Source organism: Dipodomys ordii, unplaced genomic scaffold (genome assembly GCF_000151885.1).
Source record: "Dipodomys ordii isolate 6190 unplaced genomic scaffold, Dord_2.0 Scaffold114, whole genome shotgun sequence".
Lineage (NCBI taxonomy): Eukaryota > Metazoa > Chordata > Mammalia > Rodentia > Heteromyidae > Dipodomys > Dipodomys ordii.
Window position 1 is genome coordinate 671,514 of NW_012267330.1, and position 8,563 is coordinate 680,076.

Sequence of the window (8,563 nt, forward strand, 5' to 3'; positions counted from 1 at the left end):
GGAAGGGATGTGAAGGGTAAACAAAGGAGGAGGCTGCAATGCTTGGTAAGAAATGTACGCATTATCCTGCCCATGTAATTGTAACTCCTCTGTACAGTATGTTCACAAATAAAATTAAATTAAATTAAAAAAAGAAACATTTACATGTTAACTAATAAAGTTTGTGGTTTGTCCATTCGATGATGAATTTTCAAGATAATGATTTCTTTGTCTCTGTTTCTGGAGATGGAAGGACTGCTGAATTACCATAGAAGGAGAGTATACTGTGCTGGGTCAAAATAGCTTGTGACTACTAGAAACTCAAGAGTAGAAAGATTCTGTCTTCAGTGGGGCGTGAACAGTTTGTTCATCTTTTCTTATTTTGCACTTCATACATAAACATATTCATTAGAAAGGCATAGGAAAGAGGATAAGATATGAAACAAATTCGGGAGCCAGAAGTAAGGACAAGATGCTCTCCTAACCCTCACCTGCCTACATTCTTTTCCTAAGCAATCCTATGTTCCCTGGGGGAGCATTTGCATGTGGTATAAATCTTTTTCTCTTCCTGTTCTTTATTTGAAAACTTACCCAGAAGGGATGTTAGAATAGGAATGAGGAAGGAGCTGCGATCATTGGTGACTCATTTCTACATATCTCGAGGCCATTTGTACCCTAGCAGAATGTGGTATCTTCATCTGTGATTGTTCCTTCACTTCTGTACAGCTCTGCCTCCAGAAGACATGGGTATAGGAAAATTTGGTAAAATCGTTTGGAAATTGAAGAATGTAAGGATGAAAAGGTTCTTCTCAGATGAAAATGCTGTTGCTTAACTTCTAAAAAATTGTTCTGGTAAAGTAAGTCAATTATCAGAATCTTTATGGAAGTCCTTTTAATCCTGAAACCCATTGTAACCCAGGTCCCCCAATAATACTGAAAGACATTTTCAAGGCAGCTGTTAGAATTGTAAGATGGAGAATATGACACATTTGTAAAGAGAAACCTTTTGGTGTCCTAGAAGAGAGAAAAACTGCGTGTATTGGTGCCCATCTGCATGGTAAACTGGAGAGGTTTGAGAACTCAGTATCAGGAAGATGGACAAGGCCTGGTAAGAGATGTTTTACCCTCTGAAATCATGCTTTCCAAACAAGCACCAATTGTCATTGAGTTCAAAGAGCTCTATCCTTCTTTCCTCTCCTCTATTAGAGTGGACAATCCTAATGTATCTCTAATCAATCTCACCTGTTGGCTCACATACCTGTATTCTATTCCATCCCCTCAATGGCTAACATACCCAGTACTTGCTTCTAACCTAGAACATATGGCAAATAGAATGAGATTTTCCTTTTAGAGTAAAAGATTCTATCTAGGCTGGCCAGAACTAGAAATTCTCCCTTTCTGGCTTTGGAGAATCAGATTGTTATGTGATGGAAGAGGCTATGAGAAGCCACATGGCAGAGGTCTCTAATAGCTGGGCAGCACTCACTAGTAGCCAGCAAGAAAATATGGATATCTACCTTACAAATACAGGAAAGTGACTCAGACAACAACCACAAGGAAGCAAATATTTGCCCAGTTCAGTCCAGCCCTAAAGCAAAGGACTTTTTCCCCTGTGCATGGGCCCAGACTCTACTTAAGCAGTAATGTAATCATACTTTGTGATATAACAAAAATAGTTCTCAGTTGCTAACTCTGTGTGAATTTATTCTACAGCAAAATTTCTAATACAACTTCCCAACTTCCAATTGGGAGCCAGTGGGAGTCCCTGGAGAGCAGAGTTTGACAAGTCACTGAGCATTGCCCTCATTGTTCTGATTCCTTCCAGCAGCCCCTTTCTACAGTCAGAAGTTATTCCTTTGGTCTCTGTGGCTCTCCTGGCTGCTAATACCACACATGGGGCACTTGAACAGTTGCTTATATGCTGATCTCAGTTTTTTTTTTAAAATACTCCCTTTACTAATCTTTCCCCAAATAACCTCCACAGACAAGCCACTCAAAATCCTCATGTGACCTGGTCAATACAAGAACACTCTAAAAGATACACTGTGTGAGGTTACTCTCCTGTTCCCCCAAAAAGAAACAAGGAAAGATGAGCATCCAGTCTATAGATTACTTTTATACACCCTGAAAGAACTGACTTAGCATTTGAAAAGCATACACCTATAGCTTCCATCAACAGAGGAAAAATTAGGTCATTCCAATAGGAGAATCAATGGCATGCCTGAAGGAAAAATAACCCAAACAGTAACCCACACAGACAAAATCACATAGAGGGAAAGATTTATTGCCAGCAGAGCTGACAAGGCCAAGTTCTCCTGAGAGGGGAGAAAATGGCCAGGCCCACTCCCTGGGAGACCCCTTTATACATCCGGGCCTTGAGGTGCTTCACCTGAAGCTGGAGGTGGGAGGTGCCTCACCAGTCCCTCCCACAGGCAATGTTATTGACGTGGGGGCCTGGGGCAGGAAATGGGTGATGCCTCACCTGCCTGGCAGGACTGCCATTCAGCTGCCACTCTTGAGGGTGGGGGCTCAGGGGAGCTGCTATTAAGGTGCCTGCTATTCAGATGTCGCTATTGAAGGGGGGGTGGAGCTCAGAGGCAGCAAATGAGTGTTACCTCACCTGCCCCCAAAGCTCTGCTATTGAGGGGAGGGAGGGCCTCAGGGGCAGGAAAAAGGGCATTTGTTGGCTTACAATGCCAACTTCTAAATAAGGCCGTGTGTGTGTGTGTGTGTGTGTGTGTGTGTGTGTGTGTGTGTGTGTATAAAATGTCCATTAAAAAAAAACCTAAGGAGAGAAAAAGGGAAGATAATGGCACTATGGTTATGTATTTGACCTATGTCTGCCACTATGCTGGAATCTAGTTCTGTAAGATCTTCAGCATTTGCTGTTCCCCTGTCAGGCACTGACCCACATGTATCACATGCTACTATGGCATCTATTTGGTTCTCACACAGCCCTGAAGACGGAAGTGGATGAGGTACAGAGAGGTGAAGAAAAATTTTCAAGTTCACAAAGCTAGTAGTGGGCAAAACCTCCACTTGAACCTATCTCTCACTCTAAACTTAATACCTGAACCAATTCACATTGTGAATTTTCCTCCTAGAATGGAGTTTAAATCAGGCCTTGAACTGTGAAATTATTTATGTATATATATATATTTATTTATTATTTATTTATTTGTAAAGGCAATGATTCCAATCTCAATAGACATTGCTTGGAATATATACTGTGCCTTTGATCTAGATATGTAAACATGACCTATTTCACAAATATATCTCTCATTCTCTCCTAGTGCCTGTGATAAAGTATGATCCATCCTTTAGACCTGACACGTGCAGAAAAACAAAGATGCACTGAGGAAATTTTGTCTTTTTACTGTAATGCTTATTGAGCCAATAAGGAGAAGCTGTTGCCTAGTAACTTTTGCATTAATTGGAAACCCAATAACCCATTAAGAAATGCTAATTTTTGTTACTGCTGTAATGCCTGGGGGTTGCTTTGCTGCTGCCATTCTTCCTATTGTTTCTTTTTATTTTCCCACTTGTGTATTTATAAACGTCCTCTGGAGTTTGGAAGAGTTTGGAGACAAGAGTCCAACCACTCTGTATTTAAGAGGTAAGTAGTTTATCACATAAGCATCCAGAATCCAATATAATCTATAGAAAAAAAGCATCCATGTTGTCTTTTCTCCATTCCCTGCTGTATGTCTGAGTATAAAAACCCCAAAGACCTTTTTTGGAACCTGTGGTCACACTGAGGCCTGATGCAATGAATGCTTATCTTCACATTAGAGACAGCATGACTCAACTTTTGGAAAGTGGGTCACGAACATCTGGACCCTAGAGAAGTATATCAGTGATACTTCTCTAGAATACAGGGGATGAGAATCTCAAATACTAGATTCTCTGTGGGGTTTTACAGTATGCTTGAAAGTGGGAGAAAATTGAGCTGTATAATTTAAGGATATGGATGTGATGGGAAAAATGGGGGAGAAGGTTGGAAGGGGTAACATGGTTCAAGATGCATTATATTTATAATATGACTTGTGGGACTGAAACCCCTATGTACAACTACATAAAATGAATAGATATATAAAGTAAGGAGTACATTAGTCAGATGAATTTACATAGACAAACCACTTTATTCATATTCTCTGACTCCTCCAACATTCTACAAATCGCATTCATAGAACTATATATAAAGTTAACAGGCACATATCTGTATTGTATGGGCTGGTTAACTTATTAGAGTACATGCAATGAAGTACCAGACTGTGTGACTATGGACACTTTTCCCTAGACCCCAATTTTCAAATCTATATCTCATTCTGTGGCCCTAGTTTGCCTTCTCTGGCTGTCAGTCCTTTTTCAGTTTTACCTTTAGGTGACCCTCTCTATCTGGTCTTCCAGATTTCTCTTGTGAAATATTAATCTCCAGGAATGCAGAACAGACTGGCAGTGGTATCTCCATACCTTGTGCATCTCCTGCTTATGAACTTACTTTGGGAAAATATTTAACCTAACTTCTGTGCTAACTTCTCAGCCCAGCACAACTAAAACAGGAGTGTTTTATCCAAAATACTTGGAAAAGGACTATTTGGTCTATGATCTTGGTAATTATAAATGATAAACAGATGCATAATCTCTGGTACAGCTATCACTCAGCATCATTGGAAGAATAATTCTAGGACATTCCTCATGGATACCAGAATTCATGGATGATTAACTTTTATAAAATCACATAGCATTTGTATATAATATGTACTGATCCTCCCATAGTATATTATATATATGTACTGATCCTTCCATATATTTTGGTATTTTTACTTTATTTATAATATCTAACACAATGCAAATGCTATGTTAATAGTTCCTTTTCTATGTTATTTAGAAATTAACAAGAAAACGTGCTTGTCCAATACAAATAAATTTTTTTCCTCAATACTTTAATTCCTGTGGACTAAGTTATTGGATTTGAAAACTAAATATAGAAGCCTAATTGTAGCTACATTATCAAATAGGCTATTTCAATTGTAGAACATACTATAAGATCCATTATCATTTAAAAATATTTATTAGATAGGATGCTTTGAGCTCCAAGGGGAAAAACATGGGAATATGAGATAGAGAAATAATGCATTGAATTAGTTCCCAGCACTCATTGTTGGAATCAGTTGGGATTTATGTACATGTTGATCACAAGGACTCTTAGTCTTACTCCTCTTGGTCTGGTTCATTCACCTTGGGATTTCACATGGCTGTGACATCACAGCTAGGACTGCAAGTTTTATAACCCATCTATCCAAAGGGTTTAATCTTAAAAGCTAAGGGCTTCTCAGTGGCAAATTGATTCTTGCTTTCCTGAACCAATCTTGTTCAAGTGTTTTTATTCTTAAAACAACATAGCAAAAAAAAGAAAGACCATGACTGCTAGGAGGAACCATCAGGTCCCCTTTCAGGAGCCAATAAACTCAAACTTTGTTCACAATACACCATGGGAGAAGATAAAATAGATTTGTAAGAAGTCATATACAACATTCCCTGTGAATATTTTTACCAGCACCCATTTCCTCTAAAGCAAGTTAAAACATTTAGCTTGCATCCAGAGCCATCCATGGCAGGGCCACACTTAGTCTACTGGTTTTATCTTCTTGTTTTAGCTTCTTCTTGTTATTTCCCTTGCCTAGGGTGCTTTCTTTTCACACTAATTTAATATGTGGAGTGGTTACTGCTGTGTCTTTGCATGCAGAAGAGTAAGGGCCCTCTCTGCCTTTTTCTTTTTTTTTCTTTCTTCTTTTTTCTGTTAGTCGTGGGGCTTGAACTCAGGGCCTGGGCACTGCCCTGAGCTCTTTTGCTCATGGCTAGCTCTCTATCATAATGAGCCACAGCTCTATTTCTGGTTTTCTGGTGGTTAATTGGATATGAGTCTCATGGCCTTTCCTGCCTGTGCTGGCTTTTAACTGCATTCCTCATCTCAGCCTCCTGAATATCTAGGATTACAGGTGTGAGCCACAAGTACTCTGGAGCTACCTGGGTCTATGCTACCTAAAAATATAATAAATAACTTTGTCGATATGTTCATAGAGAACAATAGATTGTTATACACAAGTACTTTGGATGATCATATACCTTTAAAACGACCCTAGACTCATATTTTGTTGACTTAAATTTAGATTTTATTTTAATTTTCCAAAAAAATTCATTTTATGTATATTTAGAATCATAGAATATTTGAAAAGACAACATGACTATTCTACATGTATATAACATTCATTTTCTCCTATTAGCATTTTATATCAGTCTGGTACCTTTGTAATTAATTAACCAGTGTCAATACATAATTATTAACTACTATGCATACTTTACTAATAAGTCAAGTTGGAGAGACAGGTATATAACTGAGGCAAAAGGCTGAAACACTGTTCCAAGGTGTCTGGATTTTTTCCTAAGAGCACTGTTCCAAGGAGTCTGTTTTTTTTTTCCTGAGAGCACTGGGAAACCACTGAAGCAGAAAGTGAGGTCTATGTATAAAATAGAACAAAATAAAAACAGACAAACTGAAGATAAGTTGTCCAATTGTATGCTCTTCTGTTGCTTTTGCCAATGTCCAGCACAAAGCCTGACTCATAAAAGGTGCTCTAAAAATACTAAATTCATGCTTTGTTCTCAGTATTAAGATGAGACACTGATCAGACACTGGTGAAGGTCACAGAATTAAGGTTGGAAACTGATCCAGAAGATGTTTTTCCCTACATACAATTGACATGCAGGTGGTCTTTTAGCACCTGAGATCCCTATAACATGTCACCAGCTCTTTATGCTGGTGACCCATCCCTGAAGAAATATTTCTTGTCTCTCCTCAGCTGGAGACACAAATCAATTGAGTAATAGACAACTTGTGCCATTAATTTCATCACATCCCTGGTAATTTGATCAATGATTTGAAAACTTGACAATTATTAATTCTCTGCAGTTGAAGATTAACATGGCATAATCAACATAATCAACTGCCAGCAGGTGGTTACTGAGTAATCTATTAACCTCCATAATCAGTGCAGGGTGACTGGCTTGTGGCTGGGATAACCTCACCATTGAGGATTTAAGAAATAATCCACTTCTGATAGCAGCAGTCTGATAGGATACCTGGCTTAGTGATTGGTGCTTGTGTCAGTGTGTGCAGGTCGACTGGCCTCAATCACAGAACCCTGGTGTCCATCAGGTGTCTCACGGGATTCCAGGATTCCAGACATTTTTTGGGCTACTGTTCTAGCCTGATTGATACTTGTCTCTCCAGACAACCATACAACCACATGCTGCTGCTAAGTCGTCTCACCCTCCTGCAAATGTCACACACTGCACACCCAGAGACAGGCCTTTGCTCAGGTTTGTTTCCTGAGTGCCCCCAACAGAGTAGAACACAGCAAAAACAACAAAAATCCCAGCTCTCAATTTAATTCTTTAAAAGTGTAGGCCCATCTTCCACCCAATAATTGCTGTAAATCTTGTTGGGAAACTTTTAGGCTTATGTTTTGTGCCATTCAAGTTAACACTTACTCCACTGGATTGTAGCACTTTTACATTTCAAAGTGTGTATGTGTGTGTGTGTGTGTGTGCAATCTGGTAGTCAAAAATGCTTTGGTGACTCATGCCTATAATGTTAGCACTCAGGAGGCTGCAATCTGAGGATCACAGTTAATAGCCAGCCTAGGCAAGAAAGTCCATGCAACTATTTCCAATTAACCACTAGAAAATCAGAAGTGGGGCTATGGTTCAAAGTGGTAGGGTACTAGCCTTGAGCTGAAAAGCTCAGGGGCAGCATCCAGGTCCTGAGTTCAAGTGCCATGATGGAAAAAGAAAATTCTTCCCTTTTTGATGCAGAATAATTTGTCCCAAGTGGATAAAATAGATATAAGTACTTAATTCCAGTGTCTTGTACTTAATAAAATTTCCTTCTTTCCCATACCATGATGTTTCAGTTATTTTCATCCCTAAAATAGTGAACATATTAACTAATAATAAAGGGGCATAATTATTATATACTGGTTCAAAGACAAATTCTCAATCAGAGTTTGAAGTAAATTCCAGAATTCTTTACTTGTAACTCATAGTTTTCAAATTTGAAGATAGGAGATGTGTATACTGACCTCAGTGTCCCACTGAAAACTTCTCTTCACACATTGTGGCAGACTATACTTTACAAAAACAATAGCATCATTTTTTTGACCTCTCATCCTCTCCCATAGTGCAGTCATTTCTCTATCAGAAGTTCAAAGCTACTTTCCCTTTCCGTGAATCTAGAGCAGCCACATAATACCTGACTATAATACATCAAAGGTTATCTTTTTCAATTTGAGACAAAGTTCATAAAGTCAACATAGTTCCTTCTGGATGATCACCCTTTGGAAAGAAATCACCATATGCTTGGGAAACTCAGGCCATAGGAATTCTAGAGTGAAGTCACAACTGATTCCAGTTGGCAGCTGTTAGAGTGGAGGAGCATCAGAGTGCTCAGTTAGATGTTAGAATGGAGGAGCATTCGAGTGCTCAGTTAGATGTTAGAATGGAGGAGCATCAGAGTGCTCAG